We start from the raw sequence: 18324 nt of genomic DNA, 5'->3' as shown, positions 1-18324 counted from the left end.
TTTGGCTTCTAACGATTATGAAAGACCATTAATCGAGATAAACGATTATTGCATCATATACCGCCCCCTTTCAGTTGTACATATTTGTTGCTCTTAAAAGCGCGAAAGACCGCATGCTTCTGACTGTGTACGGTGTGCACACACAGTCAGAAGCATGCGGTCAGCATTCGGTCTTATTAGCACACTGGGACGAGCAGAGCACAAACATCTAAAGTCATCTTAACGTGAGTGCTTTAATGGTCAAATAGGTGTCAAAACACGGTGTTTAGTGATTATTCATAGTATCTCTCATTTGTGTAATAAACAAACGAGTTGAGAATCAAAAGACACATGAAAGAGAAATCATTAAAGTGACAACGCCCAATTCCTACTGCCGCCTGTTTTATCATTAATCAAACAACAAAAAGAGAAAATCCCTCGCTGCTCTTGACTGAAGGATTTTTGAAGCTAAAGTGTTTTTCAAACAGTGAAGATGCTTAAAGCACAGTTTGTTCCATATTTTATATTTGCAGTACGGTTTTTGAAATAATTGGAAAGCAAATTGCATTTGTTACCTCCTTTTTTGGCTGATGCGAAAAATGGTCCGATCGGTGACTAAAAAGGTATAATGTGATCCAAACGAGAGATCTGTGATCCGTTACACCACTAACTTTTATATTTAAAGTTTGGCTTCTCATTTACATTTTATGGACCTCAAAAGACAATCTTTCAACAACAGATTTGAAAATGCAAACTTTAATAAATACATTTTTGTCTCCTTGAAAACTACAATGTTTTTAACCTGACAAATAAAATAACACGTTGTCTACATTGTGTGAAATTTACTGTAAAATGAAATTATAATCTTACATGCCAGTTTAAATGCATTTAGATGCAAATGTGAATTTAAGTGACAATGTACTGCATGATGAAGGTCATTTAACAAAACGAGCTTAATTAAGTTAGAAACATAAAAACCTTTCTACAGTATCGATTGTGTTTATACCACTAGCAATCAGATTTAATGTAATCCTGCATTATAATTGAATCCTACACCATTGCTTTCCCACATGCAGATTGGATCTTCCACAGGTGTCCTTTCATTCCATTAGTGTGTAATCTAGTACCATCATCTTCAGCATTCTCTCTCTCCCAGACTCTCTTTTCCTGGCTAATGTCCTGTTCTGTGAATCTTTACCCAACAGCCCTGGCATTGTTCTCCTCTCCTCCTCTCACACTCATCTTTCAGTGCATTCCCTTGCTCCGTTCCTCTCTGTCTCTGATTGTCTTCAGATGAGCTGCCATGAGATGACAGACTGACAGAAGTGTGACAGGAGTATGATAGTGATGTCCATCACAACAAGAATGTGAGAAAAATTCAGTTAAAGGTTCAAAGTATCAAGCTTCAGAAAAATCAAACTGGTTAGCAGACTAAAAGGTGAATTCAAATACAGAATGAATGGAAGTGCTTATGTTAAATATCGATTTTAAGGATTTGTTAACCAGAGAATGATGACGTCATCCTGTATGCTTGCCGAGGAAACATTTGTTTAACATACAGATTTGATAAAAGTTTAACAATTGTACTTGTGTTTCTAAAATTATACTAAATTACATTATTAATTTTAAAAAAGCTAAAATAAAACAAGCTTTCCCAGCTAGGAAATTTGGCCTTTTTTACTTTCACCTATTAAGTTTGATATGCCCCATGATGCATTGTATGAATCATAGTAACAACTTCTCTGTTAAACTGTAAAACAACAAATGAGTAATAAAACTGTAAAACATATTTTAATTGGGTATAATGAGGCAGCATCATTCTCCTCAGAGTTAGTTTTTTGAATGTTAAAAGTAGAAAACTAATAACCCCAAAAACATTAAATAAGCAATTATATGGATGTATATTTAATATTAACAGTACTGTAGGGAGTACAAAAAGAAAATAATTTGGAGGAACAAAACACGGTGAACTCAAAAGAGCTTTTGGTCACAGATATGCTTGTGATCCTAAAGTCACATTAAAATATCCGGCATAATGCTGTTTTCCTGATGGAAAAATAAAGTACAATGTAAAACATACCTCTTACTCTATTTTAATCCATACAGTTCTCAGCATGTATGAGTACATCCCTCACAAATCCTTCATTTAAATTCATATTGTCTTTGGGATGCATTAAAATATTATATTTGTGCATATTAGATAAGTCAGTACTGAAGCCAAATCTGAAGCTTATGTAACAAAATAACTTACGATAACTGTCCAAATTTAGTAGCTTTATATGTTATAGGAAAATATTCTTTTAATTACAAATTGAAATTTAAAGAGAAAAAATATGATGGGTGTCAACCTCAAATGTACTTGACCTCCTCAGGGCTTAATTACTCATTTTAACCTCAAATTAAATAATGTTATATTTTATTCAATTAGCATTTTAACAAAATAAAATAAAGAAAATGGGCTACAGTAAAGCTATTTGACTGTCCTTCAATGACCTATTAAGTGTGTTATTTCTCAATAGAATTGACTCCTTAATTTTGCTCTCTCATGACCAACTCCACATTCTGAAGTACTGTAGTCTGACCATGACTCAACTCTTGCAGACGGGAGGAAACAACTGGAAACATTTTTTTTTAGGGAGAGACTGGACGTTTAATCTAACTCAACTTAAGATGACCATGAACAAAGCGGGTGTCATTCTTTCAGTAAGAAACATAAATGAATCAACACTTCTCAAGCACAAAACACATCGCAGAAATTGCATAGTCATGGACAGACCGCAATAACAGGACTGATAAAAAAGCAGTACTTGGAATGAAAAGAAATTTACAGGTTTTAACTGTTAAAGCAGAGATCAGACATAAAAAAGAAGCAAGATATTCAGAAAATGTGACTTTTATTAAACACAGTATTTCCCTCTTTAATGTGTCAATGATCAATTGCTTTGCTGGCATTTTTTATTTTTATCATGCAGGTGTATTTCCTGAAATGAGTAATTAAGCCCTGAGGAGGTCAAGTACATTTGAGTTTGACACCCATCAGATTTTTTCCTACCCTGTTGAATTGAACATTTCTCTCAGAATGTCAGAAATCTATATAGATAGTAGATAGTAGGGATAGTAAATCTATATAGATAATAGAGCTGCCCGGTTCACCTTCATTATGGATTTAGACCTTTCTGCCAAGTTTGAGTGTAAAGTAGCAGATGGTGGTTCAAGCACTGCTGGCATTCCATTCCTCATAAGAAAGAAAATGAAATCAATAAGGAGAGTCTGATCACAGAAACTGAACCTAATTCCTTCCTTTCACTGTTATACACATAATGCAAAAGTTTCTATTTCATAGTTTCTATTTAGTGCATTTAATATTATTATTAATATTAATATTTATGTATTTATGTATTCAATAATTTTCCTTTGACCTAAAGTCCTTAATTTATCAGGGGTCGACACAGCGGAATGGACCGTCATGTATTCCAGCATGTTTTGCGCAGCGGATGCCCTTTCAGCTGCAATCCAGAACTGGGAAACACCCATACACACATGCACTCATACACTACAGCCAGTTTAGTTTATTCAATTAATTTATTGCGCATGTCTTTAGTGGGGAAAATCAGAGCAACCGGAGGAAACCAATGAGAACAAGAGGAGAACATGCAAACTTCACAAATAAACAGCAACTGACCCAACTTAAGACTTGAACCAGCACCCTTCCTGCTGTGAGGTGAGAGTGCTAACCGCTGAGCCACTGTGTCACCCTTATGTATCTATTATTAATTATAATTATTTTTTGTGCAAAGCACTGATGTCTATTGTATTGTTGTATTTAGACTTTTTTATAGTACTTGTGCATATGACAATAAATTCTGCCTCATTCACACTTAGCAGCGACTTTGTAGCTGCCTGTCACTCTAGGTGGTGACCAACTGCAAACGCAGGTCTGTGTAGGTCTACAGCACGGAGAAAACAACTGGCCTCAGAGCGAGTTGAGAGAGGATCACGTGAGCTCTACTAGTGCTCCTATTGGCTGTGGCTCAAGAAAGTGTTTATGGGCTTAAAGATTCCATTTATCCAGTATTCATCTTAAGTAAAATTTCTATTTTTTAGCAGTTTGAATATTTCCTTTTTTGTTTGACTTTTCTTTTTTAAAACTCTTAATTCTGTTTATCTGTTAACAGTTTTAAGTGATGTTTGTAAACAAATTTCGGGAGGAGCATGCGCAGAAGTTTCAGTATCGAATACGTCATTGACAATTATCCCATCATCAAATCAGTTTCTGAGCAACGCCTATATATACCAAAGCTGTCTTACCTGCAGCATCTCACGACTTCAGCATCCCTCCACCACCCCGTCACCTCACCTCTTGCATTTCATTCCCGGGGGGAGCGCTCTGGGGCCGGGCTAGATACTTCGCTCGAATCCCAACTCCTCTTTGTTTCCTTATAAGGGGAATAATTCGAGTTGGGGTGTCTCCTCGAGCTCAGAGCCCTCCCCCCGGACAGCACGCCAAATACGCTTTATACTTAAACGAATGCAAGTGTGAACTCGTGAATTAAGTCTAAATGTGATGTTGTTTGTGAACATTCTATCAAATTTTCTATTATTTTAAAGGTTTTTATATAAATAAAAACTTCTATTTCCTTTGAAATAATCTGTATATTTAATTTGAAACTAATTTAATATGTAAAATTAATGGAAAAAATAATATTTATATATACTGAAAACTATTCTATAATAAAATCAATAAACAAATTAACAAATAGTTTCAAATTGTGTTGCAGTGGCATCACTGTCAGTTTTCAAAAATCCATATTCAAGTCCAAAAAGTGAAAAAAATCATAAACTAGGTAGATTTTGTGAAGATCTTCCATAACATTCACATCCAGACGGTCACTCCCATCTCATGATCCCAATCTCATCTGAATCATCACATAAAATCACACATTTTCTCTGCTCATATGATTACTCAAACAAATTTGCAAAACTAATCTCACCTAAATAGTGCTGATGTTTGGCTTTATTGTATCATTTGTCAATAAATCATCATTATGGTCTTAAGTTCAGACCTGCAGATGTGACAAAAAAACAAAAATCAAATCAAATTTCTCAGAGAGAAATGAATTTGTTTAACTTAAAATACAGTTTTCTAAGTGAATCATGCAGTTTAAATGATTGCACACAGTTAGCTATATTTCACTTTTATATGAACTAACTGCATTTTCATATGATAAATAGTGAGTATATGTGTGAAGAGATATATACGCAGATTGAGAGTAAGAATTCAGCAGGTCACTTTTAACAGAATAAGTCCACACACGATCAAAGTCCTTAATACTATCTAATCACAGAGGCGAGGAGCTAATTCGTCAATTTATATTTATGTATGCAAAGATCCACCACAGTTATTCCAACAATGCAAATGAGCGGAGAATCAGTGTGTTAATGCAGATCTTTTACACTCAAACCCCAGCGTGGCCTTGAATCCCGACCTCAGCTTTAGTCACACATGAGGGAATTCTAGAAATAAAAATGATTTTAATAAATGCATAATTCTGCCTGAATGTGTCTGCGCTGGGGGACGGACAGGCAGAGCGTGTCCTGTGCGCTATTTGAGCAGTAGGGTGCTCTCACGAGGGTTTTTCAATGAAATGTTATGATTATTGTTGTGTATGTGTGTGTGTTCGCACATCAGCTGAAGTTCCGTCACATTTAGCTCAAATGATGTAATTGCTGTGTTTTGACGGACAGCTCAAAGCTTCTTCAGTGACAGAGGGTGGGGTCTCTCTTGTGACACGCCCCTTGAGAGCTGCCAATCATTTTGATTGATAGGCCTCAGTAAGCTGAAACTCTCTTGACGTTTGGTGGTTTGACAGTCAGTGACAGAGGAAGAGAAGAGAAGCCACTGGGGGAATGAGGATGATAAACACTGGTGTTTAGTTTCATAATAAGCCTAGACTTGGAGCCTGTGGAGCTGTGTTTTTGGAAGGAAATCTGAATATTTTTCTGAACACATTTTAAGATCAAGTAATATAATGTATATTATTAAATATTTTTAAATTGTGACATCAAATTAATTTTACAAAGTGATTTTATTTACATAGAAGCCTTATTATATACAAGTAAAGTTTTATATAAATTTTATGGAAATAAAATATCAGCATATGGGTAAAATTCATTCATTCATTCATTCATTTTCTTTTCGGCTTGGTCCCTTTATTAATCTGGGGTCGCCACAGCAGAATGAACCGCCAACTTATCCAGCATGTTTTTACGCAGCGGATGCCCTTCCAGCTGCAACCCATCCCTGAGAAACATAAATACACACTCATTTACACACATACACTACGGACAATTTAGCCTACCCAATTCACCTGTACCGCATGTCTTTGGACTGTGGGGGAAACTGGAGGACCTGGAGGAAACCCACACAAATGCGGGAACAACATGCAAACTCCACACAGAAACGCCAACTGACCCAGCCGAGGATCGAACCAGCGACCTTCTTGCTATAAGGCGACAGCACTACCTACTGCGCCACTGCGTCACCCATGGGTAAAATAAAACAATAAAAAATGCTAGGTTCCACACAACTCCTCCATTGTGTCCCCACAACAATTGATTAAGTTCACTTTTCCATTTTTACGACTTTAAATGGACTAAATATAAAACAATTAATTTGTTCAAATTTAAATAAGTAGCTTGAAAAAGCAGCAACAAATTTCTCAGTGAACGTTCCATTATCATTGATAGTACTTGTTTATTCTGACTAGTACTTATTAAAATATATACATATGAATGAATATGAAATCGTATAAACGTTATTACATTTTAAATTATTAAACACTTCTTTTGATAAATGGATTGATTGGTAAAATAAAGATTTAAAATAACAGTTGATCAGTATCATAGATCTGCACTCTGTTCCTGAAATATAGTTTTTAGAAATATGTAAATCATAAAAAAATATTATGTTCGTATTTAAAAAAAAGGATAGATTGTGGCGTACTAGAAGAAAATACAACAACATTCTTCTATATCGAGTGACTACATCTTTAAACATAAACAACCATTCAAAAGTTTGTAATATTTTTTTAATCATACATTCATTCCTTTTTCTTCCATGTTCTTAGTCCAGCGGAATGAACAGCCAACTTATCCAGCATATGTTTTACACAGCGGATGCCTTTCTAGCTGCAACCCAGTACTAGGAAACACCCATACACACTTAGACACTACAGACAATTTAGTTTATTTCATTCACATATAGTGCATGTCTTTGGACTGTGGGGAAAACTGGAGCACCCAGAGGAAATCCAGGCGAACATAGGGGGAACATGCAGGGAGAACTCTACACAGAAATGCCAACTAACGTTCTTGCTGTGAGGTGAAAATGCTTAACCACTGAGCCACCGTTTTGCCATTTTTTAAAATTCATTTTAATAATAATTTCAGAATTTTAAGGCTAAACTAAGGCTGCATTTGTTTAAATAACAAAAAAAAAAAAAAAAAAAATATATATATATATATATATATATATATATATATATATATATATATATATATATATATATATATATATATAAATTAAAATGGTCACACACATTGTAAAATATTTTTACAATTATTTCACAATTAATATAACTTTTTTTGTAATATATTTACCATGACATTTATTCTGAGGTCAAAGCTGAATTTTTAGCAGCATTACTCCAGGATTTGGGTCACATAATTAAACCAGAAATAATTTAATGCTAAAGAAATAACTCTTAAGAATAAATTAACAATGTTAGAAACATTGCTCATGTTTACCTGCATTACATTTTCCCTCTATATTTTCATGGATAAAAAAGGCATTTATTTGCAATATCTTTACAGTTAATTGAATTATGTTAAACTTGCTAATACAAAAAAAGTTAAATTTAATTTAAAAATGTGATGTTTTAATGCTTTTTTTTATAAATATATTTTTTTAAAATACACCATATTCTTTCCTTGCAACTGGAAGGGCATCCGCTGTGTAAAATATATGCTGGATAAGTTGGCAGTTCATTCTGTAGTGGCGACCCCTGATGAATAAAGAGACTAAGCCGAAGGAAAACAATTAAATGAATGAATGAACCATATTCACTGATCTCCAGATTTAAAGACTACAAAAAGCCAGTCGCATCCAGTTTAATAATACCATTCACCAGCGCTAATCTTTTCAGGTCACAAAGTAATTGCACAAAGTTACAAATTTGACAAATAGTGGGCTGTTCCTCAGATCCTATGGGATTGATTTTGGTGTATTTATTTAGTCATAGTTACAGACATTGATGTGTCAGCATTTTTTAGTGACAGATCATCATTTTTTACATTGACTAACCTGAAACTTCACTGAAAGCAAATACTGATTCACACACACCCAAAACACACCCTGCTCACCTCTCATACAGGCCGCGCGCCTAAACACACTCGACATTTGTCTTCCATAGAGGAGGGCGTTTGTTTATGCGTGTTGTCCTGTCCAGGTGCACAATAGCGGTTAAACAGGCTCAGGATTCAGAGAGAAGTGAAACACAACCAATGGCTATAAATAAAGACAGCCACGTTCCCTGCAAAGCCGAAAGGTGTGCCGAACACCCACATTCCAGACCTGAAACTCGGTTCATCCCAAACTGTTCCATTGATTCCTCTCTCACTATTTTACGTTGAGTTTTGGTTGTCAAAAACAGCGGATTACTCATGCAGCGATGATGCTGGTCAAATGGGAATTTCGACATTGTCTATGTGTGTTTAGTGTAAACACTGACAAACAATTTAGTCATGAACCACATGTGTACAGATAAGCTTTCAAGTTGAATCACACAGCATATTCGTATGATATTACAAATAATGTGCTTCGATTTCACAAATGTTGACCGCGCTGCACCTCTGGTTCTCTTGAAAACAATACGCTCATTGTTTCTCAATTCGCATCCATCCCAGATCTACATTTAGGTCCTGAACTATCAACACATCCAGTGATAAGCGAACTAGACACTCCTTGAATGGCAAATCCTTAGTGATAATCCTATACAAAGACAGAATCAGCGTTTTAAAACAATAACATTATTATGTTTCACTCGGTTTGATGTTTGCTCTGTGCTCTTTCCCACCGAGACTGGAACAAAGAGTTCAATGGCGACATGTGGCTCCTCTAAAAGCGTGCTAGTCGCAGTAATCGGCAGAGATTATTTCGAGTGGATCTCTAGAGACTTCAAGCTCTCTCAAAGCTTTACACCATGTTTACACCATGACGTGACTAAAGACAATAAAACTCCAACTCCGGAAGTCAAAAATCTCCATTCATTTTCTCCATAGGGAAATTGATTTTTAACAATAACTGGTTTAAAGTTTGAAAGACAGCCCCGGTGTGAGCTCTGAGGTTGTTAATCAATTATATATGCTTTTGTAGAACACATCTGTTCTGATTAATTCAACATATTTTAAAACAATCATGTCTGATGGCTGAATTCAGACAGAAAAGTACATTTCCCAGTGATGCTGTACAGAAACAGTACTAAAAGATCATACTAATGTAAAAGTACCAGTATGAGTAAAAAGTGGCCCTTTTAAAAGTGCTCAAGAGTAGTGAGCATTACGCTGTGAAAAGCTGATGCAGTTACATGTAATTTGTGCATGTGTTTGTGTAAACGTAACATTCTGGTGTGCAGTTTAATTTAATTATTGCCCAGCAGGTACACAACGTCATAAGACGTTATATTAGGTTAGATTTATATTGTGATGTCAGGTGACCAAAATTTAATGTCTAGTCAGCATCTAAGGACGATCTTACTTTGATGTCCAATAATAATTTGATTGATTTTAGGTTGTGTTGAAAAATGACCAAAATCTAACTTCTTAAACCAACGTCATATTGACGTCAAATACTGACATTTATTCGTCAGGTATGGCAACCAAAATCCAACATCTGATAGATGTAATAGTGGTACCATCCATACAACATCAAGCAGCAACATCATTAGATGTTGATATTTGATTGGTTTTAGGTTGGACGTTGGACATTGACGTTGGCCTGACGTTGAGTTCTGACGTCAACCCCATTTTTCATTCCAAACAACATGCAATGTCCACACGACGATGGAGTACAACATCAATCTGACGTCATGTTGAAATCCTGTGCCTGCTGGGTGTTTAAGGCTATTTCGGTCATCATACAGTAAACATCTGTGATCTTCTCATCAGTGAAATGTATCTAATGTGTCTCTGGGTCAATGCGTGTAAAGATTATGGACATCTTCCTGGACATTTTTATGTTTCCAAACAGTGTGCTGCAATTATAAAGCACCCATGTCTTCAGGTAGTCCATTATGAGGCGATTTACCTTCTATGTGTGATTTGATTGGACAGGAATCACAGGACAGAAAAAATGAATTAGTGACTGCAGGTGAAGAAAAGAAGTGGAGTAAAAGTAAAAAAAACTGCACTAAAAATGTACTCAAGGGAAAGTAAAAGTACTGTTTGTTAGAAATGCTGAGAAAGTTACAATTCCTGAGAAAAACGACTCAATCACAGTAATTTGAGTATTTGTAATTAGTTACTTTACACTACTGAACTCAATTAGAGTTTCAGTGAGAAATGTGTGATATAAGTGAACTAGATATAAATGCTAAGTTCTGCAGGATATTGGACCTCCAGGACCGAGACTGAGAACCCCTGGTATATAATATATAAAATCAAACAATAGTATTTACAAAACTACTGTAGTATTTTGCCATGCGGGTTTTGCAACTTTAAATATGTTTCTCTATAGATTATATTTAGAGTCAGTTTAACAAATATGGCCGACCAGACACATAATTATTTTGCTTTGTTACAGTCAGTAATGTGTTATGTCATTCAAAGCTTTATCTAACTGTAGTTATTTTTCTCATTGATGTTTTTAAGTTGTATCTTTGTCTTCTGTATTAAAATCAAAATCAAGACTGCAAGTTGTTGTGGTTCTCCTTCAAGCTTACAATAAAAAAAAAATAGTTTAACTGAATTTTTTTTAAAAACCCATATGGAAATAAAAAAATTAAATATTAACAACAGCCACTAAGGCACTTTAATTTGAGCTATTCACATCTTCAGAATTGTGCTCTTCTACAGTATGTAGGGCCAAACTGAAACACAATTTCATGCTAGTCTCCCACTGGCATTCCATACATCCAAAAGTCATGGAAACCCACTTTTCAAATACCAAAAAATTAATAATAATATATTTCATACAAATACAATATAACAAATAAACCTTTCATATCCGCCCTGTCATCTAACTTCCAGCTAAAATTGTGATTGCTGCTCTAGATACTAACAGTTGACCATCTAAATGTGCAAAATAGGGAGACAAACGTTTCAGTCACACAGGTGGGCTGCTTTTATTTTTAAAATGGTTTTGTTTTAAAGGCTACAGAATGTACCATGATAACCACACAACGATTTTTAATGTTACTAATGTAACTAAAACACACTACTCTGGGATATGCTTTTGAGGTGTTTGTTAACAGTTGTAAGCAGCTCGCATTAAACTGACGAACACATTACAAAAGATGATGAAACTTACCCTCACTTGAAGCGTTGAACAGGTCAATACTTTTCCTACAAGCTGCTCCTTCCTCGTGGAGAGCCTTGTTTTTTCGCGCCCTTTCCGTTCTTGCTTCTTTTGTGCTGCTTTGCTTACTGTCCCTCTCCTTTTGTCCGAAATCCGTTTTGCATTAGGCGCGCACACGCGGAGTGGACGTGACTGTGGCAGTAAATAATAAAGATTCACGATCCCGTTTTATGATAAATATGTTACTCATGGATTTTATGTCTAACCTAAAGTTGTAAGTTGTTAATACAAAAACAGATTATTATTATTATTATTATTATTATTATTATTATTATTATTATTATTATTATTATTATTATTATTATTATATAAACTACAAATGTGGGCTTTTACAACCTTAAAAAACACAATGTAGCAGATCGAAAATCTAATGGAATTTAAATAAGTATATAAAATAAATAAGTAGGCTACACTGGAAAATGATCTGATCAATAAATCATCACTACAAAATGTTTTTATATTGCTTTAACTTCTTTTTTTGTTGATATGATTTAACTTGATTAACTTAATTTAATTTGATGTGAATGATTTATTTTTTGCCTTTTTTTTCACAAACACTTTTTATCTCAAAATAACATTAAAGACTATTACATAAACGCCTCAGCATAGCTTCCCTTACAAACCTAAATATAGCTCATAAATCTAATTTACCCACACTCAAGTTTTCTAAGTTCACCTATCTCTATAAGCTAAGCGGTCAGCGCTAACATGCTAGCATGTGATAAAAAGCTATACTTGCTCAATTTTAGGCAACAGGTTTACTCAAGTTTCCAAAGTAGATCCATATTTGTAGTTATGCTAAATGACTAAAAATGTGGTTTAACAAGAACTGTTCAAACAATGCCACAGCTAATCTCTGTTTCACCATGGAACAAGATGCTTAAATCATGTTTCATCTTGTTTGTGTGACACATAGATTGGATTTCCAGTGGCTTCTGCTAGTCATTGTTTTGAGAGACTAACTATAAATGAACCTTCAACTCATAACCTCTTGAAAATTGTGCTTCATGCTTCACAAAAGTAAAAACACTCATTCTCATTCTCATAAAGACCTCTTTGATTCGTTTTCTAGCATTTTTTACTTCAAAAGCAGTAAAAGATATGGAAGAATGTGTAGAAGAGCGGTGAAGAAGCTCTCCTGAGTGCTGGAAGGAAGTGCTCTGGGGAGACCACCATGCAGATCCTACACCGATTCACAACATGGAAAAACAAGAAAGAGAGCAGGACGACAAAACCCAGCATGCAGTCAAAGAAGTGAATGTTTGTTCAGCCTGAACGATGATCTTCAGATAAACTTGAGGAGAGAGAAGGAACACACTTCCATAATCCCCCGCTTCCTCTTTTGTTTCCACTTAAATGCTAAAATACACATATGGTACACATAGAGTGAACTTTGCCTTAAATAATGACAACAAAGGACATGAAAAAAAATGACTATAACATTCAGCCTGAGGTGTTGTCATTTGATAGCTGACACTAAAAACTACAACAACAATAAAAATGATTGATTAATTGTGTTCTAAAATTTCAAGATATTACGTTTTCAAATGTTTCACATGTTGGTTTATATAGTGGTTTTAAATCTTCAACTGTGAAGAACATAGCATTTACCCCAATTAGTCCAAATTAAATGAGATCAGAAAAACGCTTTACAGTGCATCCGGAAAGTATTGATATTGCTTCACTTTTTCTAAATTTGTTTTTGCTACAGCCCTATTTCAAAATGGATTTAAATCCTTTATTTCCTCAAATTCTACATACCTCATAATGACAATGTGTCTTTGGGAATTTTTGCCCACATTTCTCGTTGGAGTACTGCTCAAGCTTTATCAGGTTGGATGGGAAGTGATGGTGTACAGCCATTTTCAGATCTCTCCAGAGATGTTCAATAAGATTTGGATCTGGGCTCTGGCTGGGCCAGATCCAAAGAAGACAGAAGAACTCCACAGAAGAACTCAGACAGAGTGAACACCGGGTTATTGATCACCTCCCTGAATAAGGCTCTTTGCCCCGATCACTCAGCTTAGATGGCCGGCCAGCTCTAGGAAGAGTCCTGGTGGTTCCAAACATCTTCCCCTTACGAATGATGGAGGCTGCTGTGCTCAATGAAACTTTCAGAGCAGCAGAAATTCTTCTGTAACCTTGTGTAGTCCAAAACAAATTGAGGTTCTGAAGAGGTTACTTCCAGTGAATCAAAAACATAACTAAACAAATGGAGCCTGTGCTGTTCAATTACCCAGGTAAAAAAAGGGAGTGCACTAAAAATTTACTTAAATAAAAGTACATTTTAAGTATCTCATTTTAGTTATAAACAAAGATATGAACTATAAAGTGCACTAATTAAAAGTAAACTTAAGCAGTACTTAAGTACAATTGTGAATGTAATAAATAATATTTTAATAGATTTTTAGTAAAGCAATAAAGTGTACTGCTTCAAAAATATTCATTCATTCATTTTCTTTTTGGCACAGTCTTTTTATTAATTAGGGATCGCCACAGGGGAATGAACCGCCAACTTATCCTGCATATGTTTTATGCAACGGACTCCCTTCCAGCTGTATCCCATCACTGGCAAACATCCATACACTTTCATTTACACACATACACTACAGACAGTTTTAGCTTACCTAATTCACCTGTAACGCATGTCTTTGGACTGTGAGGGAAACAGGAGCACCAGGAGGAAACCCACGCCAACACAAAGCGAACATGCAAACTCCACACAGAAAATGCCAACTGACCAAGCCGAGGCTCGAATCAGCAAGCTTCTTGCTGTGAGGCGACAGCGCTTTAAAAATATGTATAGTTTTTTTAAAGTATAATTTAAATGCTTTAATTATGAACCTATGCTTTGTTTTAATTCATTTATATTATACAGCACATGCATGTTCTTACAACAAAATCAATCATTTGACAAGGTTATTTTTAGTGAATCAAAAACAGTCAGCACAGCCAACATAGTCAATTCCATGATTTATGAGCTGATTCTTTTTAGTGAATCCAAATTATTTGGTTACTATTCCCCATTTCTTGAACTCGTTTACAATGTAATGTTTAGTGAATCAAAAACATACTGCATGGTTCGATTCATGAACACGACTCATAAACCTTAAAGCGGTCTAAATATATTTTCAATCCTGACCACAGAAGCTGTATTTCTTTTAATTAATTTGACATATACCGTGCATCCAGTGTAGTCCTTTTTTTTTTTTTTTTTTGGGAACTGGCTATTTTTGTAAATCAAAAATATACTGAGTAGCCCTTGAAGTTCGATTCTTGAACATGTCTTATGACCCCATGCTTTAAAGTGTATTTTATATGTACAGCTAAACCAATGTGGTCCAATTTACAACCGTTTTACCTTTCTTATGAATTAAAATGTGTCCTAATAATGAATGAATAACTCATATTTAGGCCCACACAGAATGTACATGTGCAGTAATCGCAGATTTCCAAATTTTTCAGGCCATCGAGTCTATTTATTTACTTATGCAAATGTGTGTACATAATTCTTCAGTGTTTATATTAATTTCAGTAATACTATTGAATAATATGCAAATTCATAGAAGTATTTCCAATAAAGTTTGTAAAGTAATTTTTTTCTGTCATTAAGTACATTTATTATTTGAGAGACTTGCTTCTAGATCTACCAAACAAGTAGATCTAATTGGATTTGCATTGTAAACCTTACATAAAAGTGTTTAAATAATTAAAATGTTTTATTTTTTTATATAGTTTATAGACTCTCAAAATCATTCTGCATAAATCTGCAGATATTTTACAACTTTCTGCAAAGAAACAGCAAAAAATGTAGCAGATTCTGTCTGGCCCTGCTCATGTCACATAACAATGGATAGTTTGTAAAGTATTCATTCATCAGTTTTAAATAGTTTCAAAATACTCAATTACAAAAACAGAAAATCACCTTTTTGAAAAAGTATGTTATATTTTATCACTTAAGATTAACTGTAATATGATAAACTAATAACACCTTTTGCAAAGCTGCTTTCGAACAATATTTATTGTGAAAAGTGCTATACAAATACAGGTGTACTAGAAAAATGCACACAATTAATATAGTCTTTTTAACTGGAGTTTCTGGATTTATAATTTTCAGTCAAGTGATACATTAATACTATTGAAAACATGCCCAAATGAATCAGAGTCAAGTTGATACTCATGCCTAGCCTGATGGTAATACTTGAGCACATGAAGCCCTCTAGACTTTAGTATGTTTGTGGTTAAGCAGAACGATCAAAAGCTGAACAAGAATATTGTTAACAACTTGTGAACCAGGCTCAAATGTGTCTGGGCAGGCTTTCATTCATGAATCACAGCCAACGTTTATGGTAGGAGATTTGGCGTAATTATAAATGGACAAAGCCCAATGGAATAAACATAAAGGAGAAGTGAAAGTTCCATAGGAAAAACATTTTATTGAAAAACATTTTCAGTTTGTAACAGACTGGTGGAATGTGTGCCATTTCATTTCTATGACTTGTATAAGGTTTGCACGTCCTGACCAGATCTTACTGCGAGAGAAAACGGGCGCATCGGGAAACGATATCAACAGAAAGATTACAGGAGATGGAGAGGTCGGGGGGATAAAAACTCAAATGGTAATACTGAGGTTGCGTACAAAATGGGTAGAAAAAAATCCAACAGAAACAAACAAAGAAGAAACGAAAAGAACTAATTAAATAAATATCTATGGTACACACGTATGGCACAAATATGCAGCAAGCAGTCAGTTTGGCAATTCTCTATCTCATTTTCATTTTTATACCAGATCGCCATTGGGAACAGTGCAAAAGGGTTGAGTGGGAGGGGTCTGACGAGTGCTAGCTAAAATACATAGCAAAAAATTCCAATTCTATACAAAACATCTTACTTAAGAGTTTATAAAAAACGATTTATTGGGTTCGTCGTCAATATTTACACAAGTTATTTACCAAAAAAATTAGTATGCTCTCTTAACTGAAGTGATTCATGTTTTTTTTTCCTTAACTTTTTTTTTATTTGCTAGAAATGTGAGAATAAGGCTATCGTAACAACCGGGGATCCATATACAATACAAACAATAACATATTTACAGCCTCTTACCTACAGATGTACGGTGCAAAAACTAGAGTCTTGTGAACTCAGGGTGACCATACAAGCAAGGCATTTTACAGTGGCCCGAAGACACTTGTCCCTGCTTTTGCGCAAACCTTCCGCCCACATCGGTGCAACATCTTACGCTACTAGTTAAGTCCTACCGCTCCTAAAATGTTACGGGAACGTTTGCAACCTGCTTGCCGGGAAAGTGTCTTCGGATTCGAAGAAACTAAGGAGATTGTCATATTTAGCCCATATGGGACAGCAACCAAACAGCAACATGTTTGTAGTTTTTTGTAGTATCTGTGTGTGTATGTATGTTTGTGTGTGTGTGTGTTTTAGAGTTTAAAACTGCTCAGTCTTCAATATGTATGTAAGTGTGTGTGTGTGTAAAAGTGTTCATGTTTCACAGTTTACCTCGAACCTACAGCACAAAGTAAAAAATAAAGTAATAATAATAATAATAATAACACACCGGGGTTGTAGTGTTTTCGTATGCTGTATTGTATCATTTAATTTTCAGTGGTTAAGAACACTTTTCCATAGGTGAACGTATATCATCTTTTTTTTTCTCAATTGTTATAAAAATAAATAAAAATTGCATATTTGCAGATTTTGTGGCCTCTTACAGAGGCACAAAGCTCCGATCACACAAGGCTTGGCTTCTCGGTGAGATTCAAGAACCTCCATGAACAAGTGAAAACAATATGGATGAACAGGTAATGTGCCACTGTGGAAGTCCACAGTCAGCCAGTGGACATCTCTCAAAGTCCACCGTAGGTGAGCGATTTTAATGTGAGAAAAACAAAAAAACAAATGGGTTTGACCATCTACAGGCTGGCATTGCTCACAAATAACGACACACGTAAATCTTCTGGGAGTTGCTGGTTATGGGATACGCTGGCCTCTGCTTGGTGACTTCCTCTCTAAAGCGCAAGCTAGGTCCACTTGTGACCTCCATCGATCATAATGTGTTTTTCTCTTCTTCTTTTTTTGGTTTTCCCCTCCAGAAACCTCCCACAATTTGAGCCCGAAAGATCCCATTTCATGCAATTTACTACATTTAGCCTCTGCTCGTTCTCATCTGGTATGCTTGCTAACCCACGTCTACTGCTTTCCTTCCAGATTAAGGGGCCTAATTTCAACTCAGAGCACATCTGAGCTTCATCAACTGAGACAGGCAGGCTGGAGAAGTTGGTTTAGTCAGGACTCTGTTAGACGTGCCCTTCCTTTGGTCCGTTTCTGGCCCTTCCCTCTCATTCCTTTCGGCTATTTTAAAACCCAACATGCTGTTTTCCCTGAGGGCTCCTTCCCAAGCCGCCCCTTCCCTGGCCATGAGCGCATGTGCTTTTTTGTGCGGGTATGTATATGTGTGTTTGTTTGTGGTCGAAAGGCAGCTATTCGTGTCGGGATCGATGGAAAAAGGCAAATGGCGAGGTGGAGGAATATCTGTAAACGAAAAAGAAAGTTGCATAATGTGCAGATTGGCCATAAATTATTCATATTCTTGCTGTTTCACACTGACCTGTCTGCATGCTATCATAAAAATGGGTTCTATGTGCAATCATTTTTCATATAGAGAGCTCGACGAATCCATAAGGAAAGGCTAATGAAAT

At 35.4% G+C, this 18324-nt stretch overlaps 1 protein-coding gene across 24 annotated transcripts in view; it reads right to left on the bottom strand.

Annotated features, from left to right (window-relative positions):
* The window catches only part of LOC141376138 (uncharacterized), a 1104960-nt gene extending 1093288 nt beyond the window's left edge, over positions 1–11672 (bottom strand). For all 24 annotated transcript variants that reach the window (XR_012385411.1, XR_012385407.1, XR_012385412.1 and 21 more), the window contains exon 1: positions 11564–11672. The gene's annotated coding sequence lies outside the window, so the exon portion shown is untranslated. The remainder of the gene's footprint in view (positions 1–11563) is intronic.
* Between the last annotated feature and the right edge of the window lie 6652 nt (positions 11673–18324).

The sequence above is a fragment of the Danio rerio genome, chromosome 9 (assembly GCF_049306965.1).
Source record: "Danio rerio strain Tuebingen ecotype United States chromosome 9, GRCz12tu, whole genome shotgun sequence".
Lineage (NCBI taxonomy): Eukaryota > Metazoa > Chordata > Actinopteri > Cypriniformes > Danionidae > Danio > Danio rerio.
This window is presented reverse-complemented; position numbering and strand designations above follow the sequence as displayed.